Here is a 24,529-nt window from a genome sequence, read left to right on the forward strand (position 1 = left end):
AGGAGATGAGGAGGTCCTGGATGAGTGGTGTTGTGGTGTGAACTGAGTGAAGAGATTGGAACCTAGCTGTGCCATGGAGGAAAAAGTGTCCTTATTGGAACATGGCCTGGATGTCGGAGCAAGAGAGACAATACAGCCAAAAATGACCCGCTGGTTACAGGCTTGATGAGAGTGAGATGCAGGATGGGATTGTCCACAGAGGTAGAGAAAAATGGAAGGGGATGGGGGGAGGGGAAGGGCAAGAAGAAAAATTCAGTTTTGACCATGTTAAGCTTATATTGACAGCAAGACGAGAAGTTGTTGGGGAGAGACAGGGGTGAGGAGAAGAGGTTAGAGATGAAGTTAGACTGTGAACCATTGGTGTTAGCTGTCACAGATTAAAGTCAAACCAATTGTAGTACCATGCAGGGCCACTGTAACCACTAGGTGAAATAGGTGGCCGCCAAGGGCACCAAGATTTGGGGGGCACCAAAAAGGGCTCTGGTGGGATGAGTGGCGACGAGCTTGCAGGTGGGAGGCAGCCGGGCAGGGGCGGGGGGGGTCAGGCTTGGGGTCACCCCCTGAGCTGGTCGCTCTCCCCTGCAGGTGCCAGCCCCGTCTCCCCCGACCCAAGGAGCTGAGGCAGGCAGGGAGCGCTGGGCGCCCGGGCTGTGGGGGCAGGTGAGGGGGAAGGCTCAGGCTGCCAGAGAGGAGGCTCCGTGTGCTGCTTGGGTGACTCTGCCCTGTGTGGGGGGGGAGGCAGGGGTCTGCTGGTGCCAGGGGCTCGGGGGGGATCCTGTGTGCCAGGGTCTGGGGGAAGGGGTGGCATGGCGTGGCTGGCCCGGCGGGGGGGGGGGAGAGAAGAAGCAGGGAGGGAGGCTGTATGCCAAGCTCTGGAGCTGGGGGTAGGGTCCCATGGGCCAGCCAGGCTGAGGCACGGGCGAGCTGGGCAGGAGGGGGCTGTGTGGCATGCTCTGGAGACGGGAGCAGGACTCAGCTGTGTGCCAGGCAGGGCTGGGGGGGGCATGCTGTGTGCCATGGTGGAGAAAGCGGCGGGGGTGCTGTGTGCCAAGCAAGGCTGGGAGGGAGAGAAGGCAGAGGGGGGGTGCTGTGTGCCTGGCTGGGGGGGGGCTCTTTGTGTGCTGAGCTAGGCTTTGGGGGGGACCAAGCCAGCCGGGGAAGGGGCTGTGGAGCAAGGCGGAGTGCTCTGGTCTGGGTTTGGGGGGCACGTGGGGGGACTCTGTGTTCCTTGCCAGGCTCCAGGAGGAGGCAGGGGGGTTGTGGGCTCTGGGGAGGGCTGTGTTTCGGGGAGAGTGTCAGGGGTGGGTGGGACAAGCATATTGCTTTACTACGGTACAAAATGGCAATGATGTCATTTTTCTCATCGCGCGGAGCCATTACCCATTCTGACAGGCTGTTTATAGTGCTACATTTACTAGATTTTGGAGGTTGTCGACTGAGGCGAACTCTTTTTGTTGAGTTATTTCAGATCTCAGACTCTGGCAATTGCTGCTGCCTCATTTCGCTCATACGTTGTGTCAATTGTGTGTACGTCTGGGGGAGGGGAGGGGGACAGGGGGCAGAAGGTGGAAGTTTCGCCGAGGGCGCTAAATATCCTTGCACCGGCCCTGGTAGCATGGGTTGGGGTTGGGGTTTTTCACGGGAGCAAGTGTGCATGATGCTAGGCTGCCTGGAATTATGGTAGAGCCTCCTGTTTCGACACTTCTCCCTTTTCCGGGAACGTTGTGTTGTATCATGGTAGATAGCATGGAGTACAATTATTTTTTTTTTCTTTTGGTATGGAAAGCAATGGTATTTTTTTTTTCTTTATGAACTGCAGGCCTTTGATTACTTACTTCATCTTTTCTGATATACTGAATTATTTTTAGCTTCAATAGCTAGTTTGTTGTTTTCCAAAAAAGCTATTACAATAATATGCAGCAAATCCCTTGAGGGTTAATGGCTACTTAATCCTCTCCAAGGGAGAGGCAGACAGTATGGTGTTGGTTATTAACTAGGGCTGTCAATTAATCACAGTTAACGCATGCAAATAACTCAAATTAATCATGATTAAAAAATTACAGTTTTAATCATACTGTTAAACAATAGGATATCAATTGAAATGTATTAAATATTTTGGATGATTTTCTACATTTTCATATATATATTTCTGTTATTGAAATCAAAGTGTATATTTATTACAAATATTTTCACTGTAAAAGGTAAACAAGAAATATTTTTCAATTCACCTCATACAAGTGCTATAGAGAAATCTTTGTCGTGAAAATGCAACTTACAACTGTGGATTTCTTTCTGTTACATTATTGCACTCAAAACCAAAATAATGTAAAACTTCAGCGCCTACAAGTCCGTTCAGTCCTACTTCTTGTTCAGCCAATTGCTAAAACAAACAAGTTTGTTGACATTTACAGGAGATAATGCTGCCCTCTTCTTATTTACAATGTCACCAGAAAGTGAGAACAGGAATTTGCATGGCACTTTTGTAGCCAACATTGTAAATTATTTACGTGCCAGATATGCTAAACTTTCATATGCCCCTTCATGCTTTGGCCACCGTTCCAGAGGACAGGCTTCCATGCTGATGACGCTCATTAAAAAAATGTGTTCATTAAATTTTTGACTGAACTCCTTGGGGGAGAATTGTATGTCTCCTGCTCTGTTTTACCCACATTCTGCCATATATTTCATGTTACAGCAGTCTCGGAGGATAACCCAGCACATGTTCATTTTAAGAACACTTTCACTGCAGATTTCACAAAACGCAAAGAAGGTACCAATGTGAGATTTCTAAAGATAGCTACAGCACTTGACCCAAGGTTTAAGAATCTCAAATGCCTTCCAAAATCTGAGAGGGAGGAGGTGTGGAGCATGCTTTCAGAAGCCTTAAAAGAACAACACTCTGATGTAGAAACTACAGAACCCAAACCACCAAAAAAGAAAATCCACCTTCTGCTGGTGGCATCTAACTCAGCTAATGAAAATGAACGTGTCGGTTGTTACTAGATTTGTCCGTTCCTTTGGGGTACACTCATTGATTAGGGTTACTCTTTGGGGGTGGGGGTGCTTCTGTAGTTCTATCAATGTACTGCTTGTGTCACTTGTGTTCTCGTGTGGAGCTCTACTTTTCCCTTCTGCAAGTTCCCTCCCAATGGAGCTATCCTGCTGGATCTTGGTTCCCCAGGGCTGGGCTCTTCCAACCCCAGAATCAGATAGACACGCTCTGTGAAAGTGTGTGTGTTCGAGAGGACTGGGTTACTCGGTACTCAAAAGCTGACCTCTTATGTCCTTGGACAATAGGCTGGTTCGAGCAGCACTGCCAAGCTGCTACCCTCATTATGCCCCAGGTTCAGCACTTCCCTATCTCTACTTTCATGTTACAACTGTTCTGGTAATAACCCACTTGATGAGCAAACCCCACAGGATTTTTGGGTGCTGCAGGGATCTTTAGTTTAGGTACAAGGAGCATTGCTGCAGAGAGAGAGAAGCAACCATCTTAACTATGAATATTATTTATTGCCAGGTAATAACCATACAAAGGGAGCCAAGCATACAAAACCAGTTATAATATTAAATCTAACTTAAATTTGATTACAAAAGTCAGGTTTAGAAAACTATAACTGATCACACACATCCGGGTCAGAAGGCTACACCGAGAGAGAGTTAGGTTCTCGCCACTCTGTGAAGCTTGAATCGATCGGGGGTCCCAGGTGGTGGTGGTAGCTGGGGGTCCAGAGTGCTGGAGACAGGCAGAGCCCCCAACACGATCAGTCAGGAGAGGATGAAGTCCCAATGGAACTGGTGCAGGTTTTGGATCCAGGCATCAGAACATTTACTTGAACATGGGTAGGGGATTTTCTAGGGAAAAAACAATGGTTCAAGGGAGAACAAGAGATTTGTTTATGGGTAAACTGATGGCTTAAGGGAGTATACCAAAATTGTTTTGTTCAGGCTAGACAATAGTAACTGATCATTCCTGGCTATGGGCGGTGTTCCTTCAAGGGAGCTCACAATGCAATTAGGCAGCTTCAGTATTTTGGATACCAAAAAAAATTTATTACTAGAATTGGTCTGATAACTACTGAGTTGGGTGTGTGCGGGCGTGGGTTCATTAACATCTGGAGCAGAGATTCCTCATCATGCAGTGCTTTCCTGCTTTTCTGGTCCCAGAGTTCAGTGTGGTTCTTGCCTTGGAATCTCTGTTTTCCATTCTGTATGCCAATGGAGATGCCTCCCTGTCCCATATTCAATGCAAATGAGGCTAGGGGAGTTTCCTTAATCCTGTCACCTTTGTCTGGAGGGGTTTAGGTGTGTCTTCCACTGCCTTTTCATTGCTTTTTGTAAGTCTGTCTTCTGATCGGCTTTGGTTCAAGCAGAGGCTGGGGAGGGAGAAGGTCTTTCGTGAGTCAGACAGGTTGGTTACTGCACCCTGGTTCCCCAAGAACACAGATCTGATAGGTAACATGGCCCGCACTGCTTTGGATTGTTATCGAGCAGAAACCATCATCAGCATGGACACATGTCCCCTGGAATGATGGCTGAAGCATGAATGGACATATGAATCTTTAATGCATCTGGCACGTAAATATCTTGCAACGCTGGCTACAACAGTGCCATGAGAACACCTGTTCTCACTTTCAGGTGACGTTATAAACAAGAAGTGGGCAGCATTATCTGCTGCAAATGTAAACAAACTTGTTAGTCTGAGCGATTGGCTGAACAAGAAGTAGGACTGAGTGGACTTGCAGGCTCTAAAATTTTACATGTTTTATTTTTGAATGCTGGGGTTTGGTTTTTTTTTGGTATATAATTCTACATTTGTAAGACCAACTTTCATGATAAAGAGATTGCACTACAGTACTTAGGTGAATTGAAAAATACTACTTATTTTGGGTTTTTTTACAGTGCAAATACTTGTAATAAAAATAAATATAAAGTGAGCAGTGTACACATTGTATTTGTGTTCTGTGTTGTAATTGGAATCAATATATTTGAAAATGTAGAAAACATCCAAAAATATTTAAATAAATGGTATTCTTTAACAGTGCGATTAATTATGATAAATTTTTTAATTGCTTGACAGCCCTATTAACACTTTTCACAACTTTAAGTGTCACTCTTGGAGTGTCAGGTCAAAGTTCCATAGCAGTCGGCAAATGGACAGTTTAAGATCCCCCCTGTAGGTGATGGAGAGCAATGCAGTACTTGGACTTGCAAGCTCCTGGGTCATTCTTTACACTGAAACAACTAAAATCTAGTGTGCCGCTTTCTGCTGAGAATCATCCAAAGCAAACCACTCCTGCCTACCCCACCAGTCAACATTTAATAGGGGAAATCTGCTATTCACAGAACCAGTATACACTGAGCTGGATTCACTGCAAGTTGCCTGCAATCTGAGCTGTACTGGGGAAGATGGAGCTGGAGCTGCAACCCAGAAAGCAAGAGTCCATCTGGACAGGGGTAAGGGCAAAGGCACAAGAAAATTCAGCACCACTTCCCAGGCAGCCACTAGCAGCGGAGTGCCAGCTGTTAATCAAAGCTGCTCTTTCCTGGCACAATCTCTTGGAGAGAGAGAGAGAGGCAGCAGTAGATGGGCGCCTTGATTTTTTTTACTTTTTTTGGTCTCACACACACACACTCTGTTTTCTGGAGAAAATAGCAACATTGTATCCTTGGCCAAATTCAATATAAATTGATGCAGCGACACATACAGATTTTCTGCAGCCATATTCGTTATTCTCACACACACGTGCACACAGTTTTCCAGAGACACGTGAGTATTTTGGGGAGAAGCTTCCAAGCTTAGTAAGAGAAAGGGGGCAGGCAGCCACAAGGTAATCACGGATGTGGCTTTCAGGGGAGGACTCGTATGATTCTGTGAACTGCAGTAAGCCATGAGAGATGGAGGGGGTCTGTGTTCAAGGTTGAAATTGGATTGAAATACTGGTTCTGTTGAAAATGCATAGGGATGACCTCCACCAGGGAACAAGCAGTCAGGGGACAAACATTACTCCAATGGAAGTAACTATAGTGGATGGCCAGTTGGTCCCAGGGAAATGGACACATGGTTAAATGTTCACTTGATATTAAGACGTGATTCCACTTCTCAGTGTGATTCTTCATGAATTAACAGGATCTTCAGTATGTCTTTGAGCTGCTGACTTGATGCTGTTGGGACAGAATGAGTAACAGAAATAATCTGATGTCCATCAGCTCAGACGTAGGAGAATGTTAACTTCTGAGATGCCTACTGAAACATTATTCCACAAGCCCTGCTTTGCCCAGTGATTCTATTGAGTTTAATGGATTTTCTGGTGGTCCCGCCTGATCACTTGTGATATTCTGTTTCATAATCCACAACACTGGCAATTTATTAGTGTCATTATTATTTACTGAGCCATGTTTGTGTATATAAACACAGAAAATGGCCCTCAAAGGGTTTCACGATAGGAGAGCCTATACAATCCAGACAAAATAGAACAGGGATTAGAAGGTCTGGTCCCAGAGTGCTGCTCAGAGCTCTTTTAAGTAGATAGAGATGATTGGGAGTTTCCTTGCTCTTCAAAAGTAGGGAGTTGAAACATTTTCACATGCACAGGATCAAACTGATACCCTCCGAAGTAAATGACAAAAATGTCCATTGATTTAAATGAGAGCAGGCATGTATACCAAGTGTGGGCGGTGGAAGGAACTGTCTTGCAGGGCACATTGGCATAGGGGCACACAAATGCTAATGGTGGTGGGTGCTGTATAAATGTCTAGACAGACCGATTAGATATGCTGGGTATTTTTACCTTTCCTCTGCAGACTTAAGCAAGGGTCATCAGTTGGTCACATCCCACATAATCAACTTCCTAGGATGACACCACTGGGGACGGATGCAGGTATTGGTGGCCATGGGTCCCATCGGTTTGAATTACTTCTGCCTGTAATAGCAGTGCAAGACCTAGAAGCATCAGCCAACAAACTACATGTTGCATATGGTGCTGGTGTAAGTAGAACTTACCTGGGCTACTTTTTGTGGCTGGTTCAACATTTCTCTAACCACAACAATAAATATTCATAGCTGTGATTTAAACAAAGTAGCAGCCTCTGTGTTTGTTTAGATTTAATGGTCCATTTATTGTGTCTCATTCTCCTAGTCAGAGATAATTATTTTTTAATTAATCTTACATAAACAATCTATAGCCTTTGTGGAACTGGCCATTTAAGAAAGTATTTATCATGGCAAATGTGCATATGCCAAACTGCAAATCACACGCTGTCTGCTTATTTAGCTATAGCAACCTTACGTTAATTTTGCATGTTAGTTATTTGCGAGATGCATCAGGAAAAAGAGGAGAAGGGGGCATAAGGTATCAATTCTACATTGTTGTTTCCTTTGTAGGAAAGGCCAGGAAAAAGGGTCTGGCAATAGACCTTGACATCAGTAATCCACAAATTCATCATTTATCCGCTCCCTAGGTAATTTAGCTTCAACTACAATGAACAATCTCAGCATTGACAAATGGTCTTCCTATGTTCCCCCAACAAAAGTAGTTTTTGTAAGAGGCTTGGCCTGATGGAACTGAGTGTTCTTATGTAATAACTGTACGTTCCAGGCAAGCCCTTATAATTAATTGCTCCATTACCACTTTTCCGCTATGGCTTCCATTAGAAACGTGATCACTAGGTGTAAGTGGTGGTCTTAGGGATCAGCACAGTAAAAACTAGAGAGACTGGAAAAAATCTGTTCTATCAGAGTATGCAGTTAGTCTGTCCTTCTGCCCGCAGAAGATCATTCTCTCTCCAGTGTATCCTCCATTGCTTTGTTTAATCTAGTTTTAAATTATGCTACTGATGGGGCTCCCACAACTTCCCTTGGGAAAATATTCTACCGTCTCAAGCAGTGGTTTTCAACCTTTTCTCATTTGAGGACCCCTAAAAAATTTCAAATGGAGGTGCAAGCCCCTCTGGAAATCTTTAGACGTAGTCTGCACATCCTTGGGATCTGCAGACCACTGGTTGACCATTGGTCTAAAGGCCTCCAACCAGACAAAGGCATAAAATATCCAATGAATGGAAACTGAAGCGAGACAAATTCAGACTTAAAAACCATTAATGGTCCAGTGAGCTCCTCAGCCAGTTATTTTAAAACTCTTGCATGTAAGTTATCTGAATCTATGGATTTTAAAAATGTCTAAATCCAGTAGTTTCTATTTAACATCCTCCTGAGATACTAGTGGAATTGAAATAGTGTTATGATATGACTGCATCATCTGATATTTTTTTCCCCACATACTGAACAGAAATATTTACAGAACACTTCTGTCTTTTCTGCACTGTTGATGATTCTACCACTTCCATCTAATAATGGAGCGATATCATTGTTAGGATTCTTTTTGTTCCTAATATATTTAAAAAACTCCTTCTTTTTATCCTTAACTCTGTTGGCGGTTGTTTAGGTACAGGTGATCATGACTTGATCACATAGTAATGTGCAGGCAGAATAAAGACCGGACTAGTAAAATAAATAAATATATATACATACATACACTTGGTGCTTTAATAGGGCCAATTTCATACAGATGAGCCAAATCAGCTCGGAGGAAGAATTTAATCAGAAAAACCGTGAATGGTAATTGGGAATTATTGAATCATAATACTATAGGGCTAGAAGGGACCTCAAGAAGCTATTGAGTCCAGGCCCCCTCACCCCTATGCTGAGGCAAGACCAAGTAAATGTGGATCATCTCTGACGGGTTTGTGGAATCCCCATCACTAGAGGTTTTAAGAACAGGTTAGACAATATCCCTTAGAAGCCGATTGCAGAGCTTTACTATCCTTTATAGTTAGAAAGTCTTCCCTAATATTTAACCTAAATCTCCCTTGTTTTGGATTGGCCCATTACTTCTTGTCCTAGCCTCATTGGACATGGAAAACAATTGCTGTCTTCTTTATAACAGACTTCAAATACATTAAGGGCTGTTATCAGCCCCTCCTCTCCCTCCCCTCACACACTCGGTCTCCTTTTCTCAATACTGAACATTTCCTCATAGTTTGGCTTTTCTAAACATTTTATCATTTTTTGTTATAGACTCAGAGGGGACCACCATGATCTTCTACTCTGACCTCTTGAACATTGCAGATCACAGAACCTCACCTACCCTTTCCTGAAATAGACCCCTGACCTCTGGCTGAGTTACTGAAGTCCTCAAATCACAGTTTAAAGACTTCAAGTTACAGAGAATCTACTGTTTACACTAGTTTAAATCAGGAAGTGACCCATGTTTCAGAGGAAGGTGAGAAACCCAGAGGGTGTCTGCCAATCTGATTCTGAGGAAAATTCCTTCCTGACCCCAAATATGGTGATCACTCAAAACCAGAGAATGTGGGCAAGACTCACCAGGCAGATACCTGGGAAAGAATGCTCTGTAGTCACTCAGAGCCCTCCCCATCTAGTGTTCTGTCAACAACTGTTGGGAGTTTTTGCCGATGGGGCCGCATGCTATCATAGGCAGTCCCATCAAATCATCCCCTTCATAAACTTATCAAAAAGACAAAAACACTGAATCACCCAGGGGTGAACACTTTTCACGAAATGATCACTCCCTATCTGACCTCTCAGTCCTCATCCTCAGAGGAAACCTGCACACTTTCCAAAGATGAGCCTGCGATCTTAAATTCATAATTTTTTAGACACTTAAAAATCAGGGACTGAATAAAGATGCTGGATGTATTACAATGATCTATAACCCACTAACCATCTTTTGTCCTACTGAGGTGTTACCTGCCACCTTCCCCTTAACTGATCTCTTACAATATGTGTTAAACCCTTTTGCTAAATACTCTCCTCCACCTTGCATTTAGCTGTGACACTGAATACCTTTCCCAGACATGAAGAGCTCTGTGTAAGCTCAAAAAAATTCTTTCACCAATAGCAGTTTGTCATAAATATAAAGGAAAGGGTAAACCCCTTTGAAATCCCTCCTGGCCAGGGGAAAGCTCCTCTCACCTGTAAAGGGTTAAGAAGCTAAAGGTAACCTCGCTGGCACCTGACCAAAATGACTAATAAGGAGACAAGATACTTTCAAAAGCTGGGAGGAGGGAGAGAAACAAAGGGTCTGTGTGTCTCTTATGCTGGTTTCTGTCGGGGATAGACCAGGAATGGAGTCTTAGAACTTTTAGTAAGTAATCTAGCTAGGTATGTGTTAGATTATGATTTCTTTAAATGGCTGAGAAAAGAATTGTGCTGAATAGAATAACTATTTCTGTCTGTGTATCTTTTTTGTAACTTAAGGTTTTGCCTAGAGGGGTTCTCTATGTTTTTGAATCTAATTACCCTGTAAGATATCTACCATCCTGATTTTACAGGGGGGATTTCTTTATTTCTATTTACTTCTATTTTTATTAAAAGTCTTCTTGTAAGGAAAACAGAATGCTTTTTCATTGTTCTCAGATCCAAGGGTTTGGGTCTGTGGTCACCTATGCAAATTGGTGTGGCTTTTTATCCAACATTTCCCAGGAAAGGGGGGGTGCAAGTGTTGGGAGGATTGTTCATTGTTCTTAAGATCCAAGGGTCTGGGTCTGTAGTCACCTAGGCAAATTGGTGAGGCTTTTTACCAAACCTTGTTCAGGAAGTGGGGTGCAAGGTTTTGGGAAGTATTTTGGGGGGAAAGACGCATCCAAACAGCTCTTCCCCAGTAACCAGTATTAGTTTGGTGGTGGTAGCGGCCAATCCAAGGACGACGGGTGGAATATTTTGTACCTTGGGGAAGTTTTGACCTAAGCTGGTAAAGATAAGCTTAGGAGGTTTTTCATGCAGGTCCCCACATCTGTACCCTAGAGTTCAGAGTGGGGGAGGAACCTTGACACAGTTAGTCCAAGAAAAGATATTTCTTCACCTACTTTATCTCTGTAAGATAGATGTTAACAGCAACCCAATTAAAGCTGGGCTGGAAAATGGCCTGAAGTATGAATATAATATAGTTTAGATTATGCATGCAAAATATCTGAAGCATTGTGATATTGTCAAAGCTTCTCACAAAGTCTTGAAAAACAATCATTAATACAAATAATTCAAGCAGATTACACTGATTTTGCTTACCACTGACTTGAGATTTTTTTGCTCAGGTTCAGTCATCCTCAGCCTATGGATCCCAAGCTGTACCATAGCTACACATGGGGAGCTCTCCTCAGATTTGAGCAAGATTTCTGTGTGCTGTAGCACTTGCCTTGAGGAAACAAGGTAATTTAAAACAAAACCACAAAAAGACAAACCAAGATGCACACAGTGGCTCCCGTGGGTACCAGTGAGTCATGTTGCTATACCTGGACTTCTTAAAAATGAAGCAGTCCCAGAAAGCCTGGATATCTCTGAATACAGGACCTGATTCAGCCATCCATCCATATCCAGCAAAGCATTTAAGCACATGGTTAACTGCTTTGCCAAGGAGGGATGGACTTAAGCACATGCTTAAAAGCTTCAGTGAATTGGAGCCACAATAACGCTGAGGTTTGGTATTGACCTCACAGGCCCTAAACCATGCACTGGAGTGGCTGTGTGGGACACAGGTGTTTTTGCAAGCATTTCATGAGAAGGATAGAAAACACTTCCCTCTCCTCATGAGCCACCAGTTAAGGGCTGAGGCAAGTTTGCAAACCCAGGTGGAAGAAGTTTGCAGTGCCGATTCCCATGCAGTTCCTGCTCTAGAGCTAGAGGCCTTCAAGCACCAGAGCTGTCGCTCCAGCACTCTGCAGCAGCATTAAATTCACACTTTAAAAAAAGCAGACAGTAGTAAGGGATTTAGCACATAGTCTGTTTTTTACAGTAATTGCCTTAACAGTTTCCCCCTCCTCCCTCCCCCAGAATTTCAATGCTGCTGCCTTCTAGCAATGCCTCCTGTGAGATTCTCGGTCTGCTCTGGCTCTTCACAATTTTAGCAGCAGCAGCCTTTCCCATCGGTAAAAGTAATGAAACGCCGCCCACTGCATGAAAATTGCAGACAATTTCTGGTGACATTGATCAGCCGTGTGCTCCCAGGAGTGATTTCCTGTAATATTTCTGTTTCTTTTCTACACTCAAAACATCTTGAAAGGATATAATCATCACCATCGTACAGAGCTGTCAGGATGCAGCTGGAATTTATAGGGCTGGAGTTTCTGGGAGAAGATGAGGATGGAGAAAGATCTCCTGGGTCATTTATGAGGCACTCAAATAGTATCATGATGGGGCCCATAGAAACAGGTAGACAGAGATCTCTAGTGCAGTCATTTCAAACCAATGCTAATCCAGGGTCCTGTTGCTATGCACTAGATCACCCCTCAATTATGAGTTTCTTTGTGGGGCACTGTCATAGCACCTTTCCTTGCTGGGCAAGTTCACGTTGCTAAAAAGCCTTGAAATTTGGGATTTCTGGTTGAGTGCTGGGCTTCACACACCATGTGGTGTTCATAATGTTTGTTTTGTTTTTGCATGTATTATAAGAGATCCTTTGATTTACAGGTGATTTGTTGATGGTGATTTTTTTTTTTTTAATTTTGCTCATTCAGCGATGTTTGTAAGCCGTCTCTGAGGCGGGTGTGGGAAAGCAGTGGGGAGTTGTTTCAAAATAGAAATGAAAAAAGGTGCATTTGCTTCAGAAAGGCTTGAGAAGTGAAGTCTTATTTCTCAGAACCCTGTCGAATTTAAAAAAAAAAATGCCAGTGATCGGAATCTTTTCCCATGGGGAAGTTGCAACTACACCCAGAGGCTGTCTTGACAAGAGATCTTGTGCTGTGTTAAGGTAGGACATTAAAGTCATCTCCTCCTGTGCAGTAAACAGGCTGAATCAAGTGAGGCATTTGGACTCACTAAACTGGTTTGTACTATTTGTCTCTCCACCCTAGTACACGACCTTCAGAAACTTGGATTGACAACCTATAGGACTAAAATGCCAACAAATATTTTGAGCAAAATTTAGAACGCTTTTAGATGCAGTAGTAAAAGTAGCATTATACTAAGATATAGTACCCATTAACCTCTAGTTTAACCCCTGAAAAAGCACAAGAACAAATCTGCACAGACACACCCCTGGAAACCCAGCCAGGGGTATTCTATCTTCTACCCAAGATCCATAAACCTGGAAATCCTGGACACCCCATCATCTCAGGCATTGGCACCCTGACAGCAGGATTGTCTGGCTCTGTGGACTCCCTCCTCAGGCCCTACGCTACCAGCACTCCCAGCTACCTTCGAGACACCACTGACTTCCTGAGGAAACTACAATCCATCAGTGATCTTCTGAAAACACCAGCCTGGCCACTATGGATGTAGAAGCCCTCTACACCAACGTTCCACACAAAGATGGACTACAAGCCGTCAGGAACAGTAGCCCCAATAATGTCACAGCAAACCTGGTGGCTGAACTTTGTGACTTTGTCCTCGCCCATAACTATTTCACATTTGGGGACAATGTATACCTTCAGATCAGCGGCAGAGCTATGGGTACCCGCATGGCCCCACAGTATGCCAACATCTTTATGGCTGACTTAGAACAACGCTTCCTCAGCTCTCGTCCCCTAATGCCCCTACTCGTGCTACATTGATATCTTCATCATCTGGACCCATGGAAAGGAAGCCCTTGAGGAATTCCACCATGATTTCAACAATTTCCATCACACCATCAAACCTCAGCCTGGACCAGTCCACACAAAAGATCCACTTCCTGGACAGTGTTAATAGGTGATGGTCACATAAACCCCACCCTGTACCGGAAACCTACTGACTGCTGTGCCTACCTACATGCCTCCAGCTTTCATCCAGACCACACCACACAATCCATTGTCTACAGTCAAGCTCTACGATACAACTGCATTTGCTCCAACCCCTCAGACAGAGACAAACACCTACAAGATCTCTATCAAGCATTCTTACAACTACAATACCCACCTGCTGAAGTGAAGAAACAGATTTGACAGAGCCAGAAGAGTACCCAGAAGTCACCTACTACAGGACAGGCCCAACAAAGAAAAGAACAGAACAGAACGCCACTAGCCATCACCTTCAGCCCCCAACTAAAACCTCTCCAATGCATCATCAAGGATCTACAACCTATCCTGAAGGACGGCCCATCACTCTCACAGATCTTGGGAGACAGCCCAGTCCTTGCTTACAGACAGCCCCCCAACCTGAAGCAAATACTCACCAGCAACCACACAACAGAACCACTAACCCAGGAACCTATCCTTGCAACAAAGCCTGTTGCCAACTGTGTCCACATATCCATTCAAAGGACACCATCATAGGGCCTAATCACATCAGCCACACTATCAGAGGCTCATTCATCTGCACATCTACCAATGCGATATGTGCCAGCAATGCCCCTCTGCCATGTACATTGGTCAAACTGGACAGTCTCTACGTAAAAGAATAAATGGACACCAATCAGATGTCAAGAATTATAACATTCAAAAACCAGTAGGAGAACACTTCAATCTCTCTCTGGTCACTCAATTACAGACCTAAAAGTGTCAATTCTTCAACAAAAAAACTTCAAAAACAGACTCCAACGAGAGACTGCTGAGTTGGAATTAATTTGCAAGCTGGATACAATTAAATTAGGCTTGAATGTGTCACTATACAAAAAGTAAAACTATTTCCCCATGTTCATTCCCCCCCGCCCCCCTCGCTGTTCCTCAGACGTTCTTGTCAACTGCTGGAAATGGCCCACCTTGATTATCACTACGAAAGGTCTCCCCTCCCCCTGCTCTCCTGCTGGTAATAGCTCACCTTACCTGATCACTCTCGTTACAGTGTGTATGGTAACACCATTTGTTTCATGTTCTCTGTGTGTATATAAATCTCCCCACTGTATTTTCCACTGAATGCATCCAATGAAGGGAGCCATAGCTCACGAAAGCTTATGCTCAAATAAATTTGTTAGTCTCTGAGGTGCCACAAGTCCTCCTTTTCTTTTTGCGGATATAGACTAAAACAGCTGCCTCTCTGAAACCTAGTTTAATTGTGTATTTCAATTTTTATATGAATGTATTGCTCATGAAAAGTGCCAGGCTACAACTTTGGACATTGAAGTCTTTTATTTATCCATATCCAGGCCAGGTCCTCAGCTGGATTTTGGCATCAGTAGACCTTTGTGAATTTGCACTTCACAAGCATCTGTCACACCAAGTACTGTTAGAAAAGCATCAGTACAAATTTCTCCACGTTGCTCTGCTAATATGCTTCAACCCTTCCTTTAACAGTAACTGGGTAACTTGGTCCCTATGGCCCAATCAATCCTTTGTTCCTCTTCTGAGGAATCAATTAGTACCTACTTTTCAGGTGCAGGTCTCACTATAGTTCCCAGTGGACAAATGCTATCAATTTATTACACTGGGGGGGGGGGGCACAAAACAGTCATAGAATATCCGGGTTGGAAGGGACCTCAGGAGGTCATCTAGTCCAACCCCCTGCTCAAAGCAGGACCAATCCCCAACTAAATCATCCCAGCCAGGGTTTTGTCAAGCCTGACCTTAAAAACCTCAAAGTAAGGAGATTCCACTACCTCCCCTAGGTAAACCATTCCAGTGCTTCACCACCCTCCTAGTGAAAAAGTTTTTCCTAATATCCAACCTAAACCTCCCCACTGTAACTTGAGACCATTACTCCTTGTTCTGTCATCAGCTACCACTGAGAACAGTCTAGATCCATCCTCTTTGGAACCCCCTTTCAGGTATTTGAAAGCAGCTATCAAATCCCCCCTCATTCTTCTCTTCTGCAAACTAAGTAATCCCAGTTCCCTCAGCCTCTCCTCCTAAGTCATGTGTTCCAGTCCCCTAATCATTTTTGTTGCCCTCCGCTGGACATTTTCCAATTTTTCCACATCCTTCTTGTAGTGTGGGGCCCAAAACTGGACATAGTCCTCCAGATGAGGCCTCACCAATGTCGGATAGAGGGGGACGATCACATCCCTCGATCTGCTAGCAATGCCCCTACTTATACATTGCCTTCTTGGCAACAAGGGCACACTGTTGACTCATATATCCAGCTTCTCATCCATTGTAACCCCTAGGTCCTTTTCTGCAGAATTGCTGCCGAGCCATTCGGTCCCCAGTCTGTAGCGGTGCGTGGGATTCTTCCGTCCTAAGTGCAGGACTCTCCGCTTGTCTCTGTTGAACCTCATCAGATTTCTTTTGGCCCAATCCTCTAATTTGTCTAGGGCCCTCTGTTTCCTATCCCTACCGTCCAGTGTATCTACCAGTCCTCCCAGTTTAGTGTCATCCGCAAACTTGCTGAGGGTGCAATCCACGCCATCCTCCAGATCATTAATGAAGATATTGAACAAAACCAGCCCCAGGACCGACCCTTGGGGCACTCCTCTTGATAGTCATTCAATGGTATCCAGTTTCAGTCACTCCTGAGCTGGGCTGGATTTGAACAACAGCATCAAACTATAGGGGAATGGCTCTAAATCCCATTCAGAATCCCCACATCTTTCCAGTTCCCCAAAAGATTTATTTTAAATAGAATATTTGGGGGGAAGAGGGAAATAATGATTTAAAGGGGCAAATAGAAGGAAGTTTTCTTTAATGTGTGGTTCCCTTTTTATCTCCAAGTGAAAAGTCCAGTTCTGATTCTCTAGAGTGAATCTAGGCCCCATTGAAGTAAAGTGAAAGACTCTCATTGCCTTCAGTTGAGCCAGGATTTCACCTCTAATTCGAATAATATGTTTATAGAACTTTTCTTTTGCTTCTGGGAAGGCAAAAAATAATTCAGCCATCAGGTTTTTTCAGACCCAACAGTTCAAGAGGGCAAAAGCAAGGGTTGCAATCTGAGAGCAAACTGCCTTGTTAGAGACATCCCAATTTGAGTACAAAGCCAGGAGATGAAATCCTGTGTGAAATGAAAGAGCTGCACCCGCTGATGGGCTAAAATGAGGCACCATCTAAGAGGATAAAAGAAAACAACAACAAAAAACTTTCCTCTCCAGCCTGGCCTCCCGCTGAGAAACTGAGATAGTGAGAGAACCGCTTCCCTGAAATATACCAGTTTTGCTGTAATACGATAATGCTGGGGCAGCAGAGTATAAAGAAATGACAGCTGTTTGTTCGTTTTTGTTTTTTTTTCAGAGAGGAAAATACCCTTTTTTCTCACATTAGATAATGAGCCTGAATTGTTTATGGAGTAAATTAGAGAAATATGCCCTAAAATAAATGTTTTTAAATCGTTTTCCCTGTTCTGTGTTCTGGGTACACTAGGTGCTAAATCTGGAAGCTTTCATTTACTTTGTTGCTTTTGGCTCACTTTTTTTAATCTTTTTTTTTTTTTAAAAAAAGAAAACTATATATCCTTTAAAAGACCCTGAGGCTAAGGATCCAAAACCCCTGTTGGTGTAAATTGGCTCAGCTCCATTGACTTCAATTTACACCAGAGGGGAATCTGGTCCATTATGCCTGACCTGGATATTAAATACACTACTGGCTTCAGGATTCTGCAAGTGGCTGCTTATAAAAGTTTCAGCAGGCTTCAGAAATTCATCTGGATGCACCTGGGGAGGGACGCAAGTGGAATTTTGTCTGTGTTTTACTGACAGCTCTGGACTTTGAAGTCTTGTGTTCATCTAGAGAACAGATACCATACAATCTGTGGCAGGGCAAGTTTCCCTAACAGTGGCCTGCCCTTGTGTCTTGACTTTGACTTGTACCCAGAGTGGGGAGAGGATAGCTCAGTCTCCATGCTCATTCATTCCTGGTAGCAAGTGTCTTGATGCGAACACCTGTCCATTAAGAATTGGATTAACACACTCAAACTCATTTCATATAGGCTGCCCAGCAGCCATCCAGCCCAGATTAGCAGCACTCATAGGCTATCACCATGAATGTTGCTAATCTGGACAGGATTTGAGGTAGCAGTCTGGAGATGAAAAGTTCACTGACACTTTACCAGTTCCTGAGCTATATCATTTCCCAATCCCTGATGAGGTATTAATCATTTGAGTTCTGTAAAACTAAACAGGTGACTCGCCCAGATTTTGCTGGGGAACCTCAAGGAGGTCTCAGGGATGTTTATTACTAATTAACACCTTAATTGAAGGAGAATATAAATAATCATTGCAGTTAACTATTTAACAAAAATATAGCCTTAATCTGATTTAACAATCACTTCCCCTTTTAACTGCTAAATTTTTATTCTTTCACTCTTTTGTGATGATGCATTTCATTAGATTTCCAGTTAGTCCAAGCTGCATAATATAGTCCTCTATGTGAATATAATGGTTCCTTCTGGCCTTAAAATTTATGAATCATCACAGTCTTCAGGCATAGACAGGATCTGAATGTGTAATATTGAAAACAAACAGGAATTGGGGGTGTGGGGAGGGCGGGGGGAGAGAGAGAGGAAAAAGCTTTATACATCATTAAAAGTAAGCCACAGTCCACTCCCCCGTCTGCCAGGTCACCTTCAGTTACGGTTTGTGACCTTCATCTAACTGAAAACAAATTACAAAATATGCACAGGTGATGGGGTAACTTAACTTTGGGAAAGAGCACGTGGTTGGTTTTCATAATCAAACCAATCATCTGAATGTAAAGAGATGACGTAGGTGCAAACTGGGAAGCATTCCGCATCATTAGCTAGTCATGTAAGTATAACTGCCTCAGAAGACAGATGGGTTTGAAGCTCTTACCCTAAGTAGCATCTGCATGCCTCACAAACTACCCACATCACCCAAGCTTGTATAGTTCTTAGTCTGTGCTCATCCAAGGCCCCATTTTAAAAGAGCCAAGCTATTTTATGTGAGGATGGAGACACGGTAGAAAAGCTTGCATTACAGCTGGCTCTATCTAGCCTTATTAGGCTCTGATTTCATAAGCCCTGCATTCACTCAGCAAAACCATCCTGGGAATACTTCTTAAACACCCTACCTACTCTGTAGAGGCTGATGGATCATGTGGCTGAAGCCTGAAAAGCTGTTGTCCTTTGTCCACATAAAGTCTGCTCCGAAAATCTTTTCTCAATCCTCTGAAAATGAAAAGAAAGATATTTTAAGTGTTCGTATTTCTTAAGTATCTGATATTGGTTTTGTGGACCTGTGTTTTTCCAAAGGAGACTATGGGTGGCAGGTTGCCCTTGTCTCCCAAAGGCAAAAGGATATAGCTGCAGCCAGCGTTGAGATGTCACTCAGAGACTCGGTAACTGCAAATGGCCTCTTAGGTAAGGAAAAGCCTCAGTCTTGTTTCTTTTTATGTTAAATTGGCTGTGTTCTCATAGTTTAATCATAGAAATATAGGGCTGGAAGGGTCCTTGAGGAGTCAAGTCCAGCCCCCTGAGCTGAGACAGGACCAAGTAAACCTAGAGCATCCATGACAGATGTCTGTCCAACCCATCTTTAAAAACTTACAGTGATGGGGGATTTCATAACCTGCCTTGGAAGATTATGCCAGAGCTTAATTACCCTTTCAGTTAGAAAGGTTTTCCTAATATCTAACCTAAATCTGTCCTGCTGCAGATTAAGCCCATTACCTCTTGCTCCATCTTCAGGTGACAGAGGCAAACTGATCACCATTCTCTTTATACAGCCCTCCACGCATCTGAAGGCTGCTCAATCCACTGGCACTGTGGTTCACAACTGCCTTCCCCTAAATCATGGGCTCAGACGCATCATGAGTTCATCAAATCAGTTCTCGGCAATATAATGGGCCAGATCATCAACTGGTGTAAATCGGTGTAGCTCCAGAGATATCACCAGAGCTTTGACATTTTATGTCAGCTGGGATCTTGCCTGGTACAGTTTGAGTTGTACCCGTGTTAGTCTGCATCAGCAAAAAGAACAGGAGTACTTGTGGCACCTTAGAGGCTAACACATTTATTAGAGCATGAGCTTTCGTGGGCTACAGCCACTTCATCGGATGCATAGAATGGAACATATAGTAAGATATTTACACACACACACACACACACAGAGAAGGTGGAAGTTGCCATGCAAACTGTAACAGGCTAATTAATTAAGATGAGCTATTATTAGCAGGAGGGAAAAAAAACTTTTGTAGTGATGATCAAGAGGGCCCATTTAGACAGTTGACAAGAAGGTGTGAGGATACTTAACATGGGGAAATAGATTCAATATGTGTAATGACCCAGCCACTCCCAGTCTCTATTCAAACCCAAGATAATGGTATCTAGTTTGCATATTAATTCAAGCTCAGCAGTTTCTCGCTGGAGTCTGTCTGTTTTTGAAGCTTTTCTGTTGCAAAATTGCCACCCTTAAGTCTCTTACTGAGTGGCCAGAGAGGTTGAAGTGTTCTCCTACTGGATTTTGAATGTTATGATTCCTGATGTCAGATTTGTGTCCATTTATTCTTTTGCGTAGAGACTGTCCGGTTTGGCCAATGTACATGGCAGAGGGGCATTGCTGGCACGTGATGGCATATATCACATTGGTAGATGTGCAGGTGAATGAGCCCCTGATGGTGGGGCTAATGTGATTAGGTGCTATGATGGTGTCACTTGAATAAATATGTGGACAGAGTTGGCATTGGGCTTTGTTGCAAGGATAGGTTCCTGGGTTAGTGTTTTTGTTGTGTGGTGTGTGGTTGCCGGAGAGTATTTGCTTCAGGTTGGGGGGCTGTCTGTAAGCAAGGACTGACCTGTCTCCCACGATCTGTGAGAGTGAGGGATCATTTTTCAGGATAGGTTGTAAATCTTTGATGATGCTCTGGAGAGGTTTTAGTTGGGGGCTGAAGGTGACCGCTAGTGGCGTTCTGTTATTTTCTTTGTTGGGCCTGTCCTGTAGTTGGTGACTTCTGGGTACTCTTCTGGCTCTGTCAATCTGTTTTTTTACTTTAGCAGGTGGGTATTATAGTTTTAAGAAGGCTTGACAGAGATCTTGCAGGTGTTTGTTGCTTTCTGAGGGGTTGGAGCAAATGCAGTTGTATCATAGAGCTTGGCTGTAGACAATGGATCGTGTGGTGTGGTCTGGATGAAAGCTAGAGGCATGTAGGTAAGTATAGCAGTCAGTAGGTTTCCGGTATAGGGTGGTGTTTGTGACCATCGCTTATTAGCACAGTAGTGTCCAGGAAATGAACCACTTGTGTGGATTGGTCTAGGCTGAGGTTGATGGTAGGATGGAAATTGTTGAAATCATGGTGGAATTCCTCAAGGGCTTCTTTTCCATGGGTCCAGATGATGAAGATGTCATCAATGTAGCACAAGTAGAGTAGGGGCATGAGGGGATGAGAGCTGAGGAAGTGTTGTTCTAAGTCAGCCATAAAAATGTTGGCATACTGTGGGGCCATGCGGGTACCCATAGCAGTGCCACTGATTTGAAGGTATACATCGTCCCCAAATGCGAAATAGTTATGGGTGAGGACAAAGTCACAAAGTTCAGCCACCAGGTTTGCCGTGACATTATCAGGGATACTGTTCCTGACTGCTTGTAATCCATCTTTGTGTGGAATGTTGGTGTAGAGGGCTTCTACTTCCATAGTGGCCAGGATGGTGTTTTCAGGAAGATCACCGATGGATTGTAGTTTCCTCAGGAAGTCAGTGGTGTCTCGAAGATAGCTGGGAGTGCTGGTAGCGTAGGGCCTGAGGAGGCAGTCCACAGAGCCAGACAATCCTGCTGTCAGGGTGCAAATGCCTGAGATGATGGGGCATCCAGGATTTCCAGGTTTATGGATCTTGGGTAGCAAATAGAATACCCCTGGCCAGGGTTATAGGCATGTGTCTGCACAGATCTGTTCTTGTGCTTTTTCAGGGAGTTTCTTGAGCAGATGGTGTAGTTTCTTTTGGTAACCCTCAGTGGGATCAGCAGATAATGGCCTATAGAATGTGAAGTTAGAGAGTTGCCTAGCAGCCTCTTGTTCATATTCCAAATTACTCATAATGATGACAGCAACTCCTTTGTCAACCTTTTTAATTATGATGTCAGAGTTGTTCCTGAGGTTGTGGATGGCATTGTGTTCAGCACAGCTGAGGTTATGGATTATAACATTTAAAAAACAGTCGGACAACACTTCAGTCTCCTTAGTCACTCGATTACAGACCTAAAAGTCGAAATACTACAACAAAAAAACTTCAAAAACAGACTGCAATGAGAGACTGCTGAATTGGAATTAATTTGCAAACTGGACACCATTGAATTAGGCTTGAATAAAGACTGGGAACGGATGGGTCATTACACAAAGTAAAACTATTTCCCCATGCTTATTCTCCCACCCCCGCATTGTTACTCACACCTTCTTGTCAACTGTTGGAAATGGGCTATCTTGATTATCACTACAAAAGGTTTTTTTTCTCCTGCTGATCATAGCTCACCGTAATTGATCACTCTCGTTATAATTTGTATGGCAACATCCATTTTTTCATGTTCTCCATGTGTATGTGTGTGTGGAGATATCTATCTATCTATCTATCTATCTATCTTCCTACTGTATTTTCCACTGCATGTATCCGATGAAGTGGGTTTTAGCCCACGAAAGCTTATGCTCAAATAAATGTGTTAGTCTCTAAGGTGCCACAAGTCCTCCTCGTTCTTTTTGCTGGTACAGTTTCTGCTTCTCACAGAACTTGCCATGACTGCATCATTAAAGGCCTGTTCTTGTACTCCTGATGGAGGCAGAACTCTCAGTGGAATAATGAGTGCTGTATCTGATTAAAGAGTATGGGATAGAGCCCTTTGCTGTGGAAAGAGACTGGGGGAAATCTCTAGGTGTTCAGCAAGTAAATAGGGAAGGAAGGAAAAGAACATATTCAAACCTCCTGTCAGAATGTTCTTGACATTGTTTACAAACTGCAAGCATCTTTTACTGTGAGTTTCATCCCCCAGAGATGACACTGGCGGGACCTGAAAGCGTCAGACTAGATGTTTGGAAAATGTGCTGGCTGCTTCAGGACACTGATTTATATTCAATCAGATCCTTTCCAGAAAATTGGCCCCTCTGAACAGAAGAACACTAAAGCTACCACAACACAAATGTGTCATTGTCACTAAGCTAAAGGAAATGTGATGAGAACTCACTGTCGCTCCGGGAACTTTTGATGTGGCTTCAGCTGCGGTGGAGAGCTAACTCCATAATACCTCCCCTCAGGCCATACGGAAATAGGTTACCACAAAAAGTAATAATGTCATCGTGTCTTTTGGTTGAGTCGGATAGGCTTGAATTTGATTTGACTAATATATATTACATAGCATAGAAGAAAGAGATAAGTGAGCCCCAGAGCACAGCCAAACCTTCCTCTCTGTTCCCAGACCCTGCAGGCCAACACTGTGGTGAAACTGCTGAGAGCATGTGAGTTGGCCTAGTTTGCTTCAGAAACCCTATATGCAGCTATTATCACAATATGGGCTCAGTCCTCCCCTGTGCCCAATCAGGGCTGTGTTCAGCAGAGGAAAGTTGCTAAAAGGTCTGTTTGTGGCTTCCCAATCCTGATGCCAGTTCCAACCCTGCCCTGATATATTTTAGAGAATCTGGCCCAAAGTATGGCCTAAGGGACATAAGCAAAGTTTAATTTAGCATGCATGCCAGGAAAGACTGCTTTATGGTGAGATCTACTAAACAGTGGGAACACACTTCACCATTCAAAGTACATTAAAAACTGCATAGTTACTTTTGGCCAACCTCCTACAACCAAAACATTGTTAAAAGGAGTTAAGATTGCAATTATATTTCAATGGAATCTAGCCAAACCTTTTAAAAAAAACTGCCCTAAAAACACACCTCCTCAATTAATATAATTATTTATTTAACATTTACATTGTGATAGCACTTCGACACCAACCAGGGCAGAGGCCAGGGCCCCACTGGCTAGATGTGGTACAAACGTGAATGGCAGTCTGTGCCTCAAATAACTCCCCGCTTAAAAGACAAGTCATAACGGGGGGTGGGAGGGAAGTGGAATGAGAATCAGGGGCAATAATCACAATTTACTACCTGCCTGGCTGTTACCAGGCTACAGTTTACTGTATGCATTACACAACAGGTGAGTTCTGAAGGAGGATGAGATGGTGGCTTTATGGATTTTTGGAGTTTTTCCCTGAGGTTGTACACTTTGGGGACAAAATAACCTCAACAATCCTGAAACATTAGATAGTTAAGAAAGGTATTCAGCCAATCCCTATAGCCACATAACCACTAATCATTGTCACTCCAATCAATACACTGTACCACCCATGTCCTATCCTTGGAAAGTAAACTTCAGGAGGACTAACTTATTTGTCAGTACCCCTGATGTCTGGTATGTTACGTATTTATTTATTCGCTATAGTGAGCTATATCATAGTTACATTGTAATGACGTCGTTTTGGGTCAGATTCTGACTTGCACTTACACTGGTATGCAGGGAGGGAAGAGTGTATACGATTTTTTTCCCTTTCTTTCATGGACCTCAGCCAGGTGCAGAGGCTGCTCTGACCTTAGTCTTTTGGCAGTAAACAGCACCCCAAATGGGATGGACATGGGGCAAAGGCTCAATCCCCCTTCCACAAGCTGACCAGCCACAAAATATCCCCCCAAATGCAGGATTGGCATCACAGGGCCTACAGATTTTTCTAAAGGATACAGGCAGTGTTTCTGC

Source organism: Lepidochelys kempii, chromosome 5 (assembly GCF_965140265.1).
Source record: "Lepidochelys kempii isolate rLepKem1 chromosome 5, rLepKem1.hap2, whole genome shotgun sequence".
Lineage (NCBI taxonomy): Eukaryota > Metazoa > Chordata > Testudines > Cheloniidae > Lepidochelys > Lepidochelys kempii.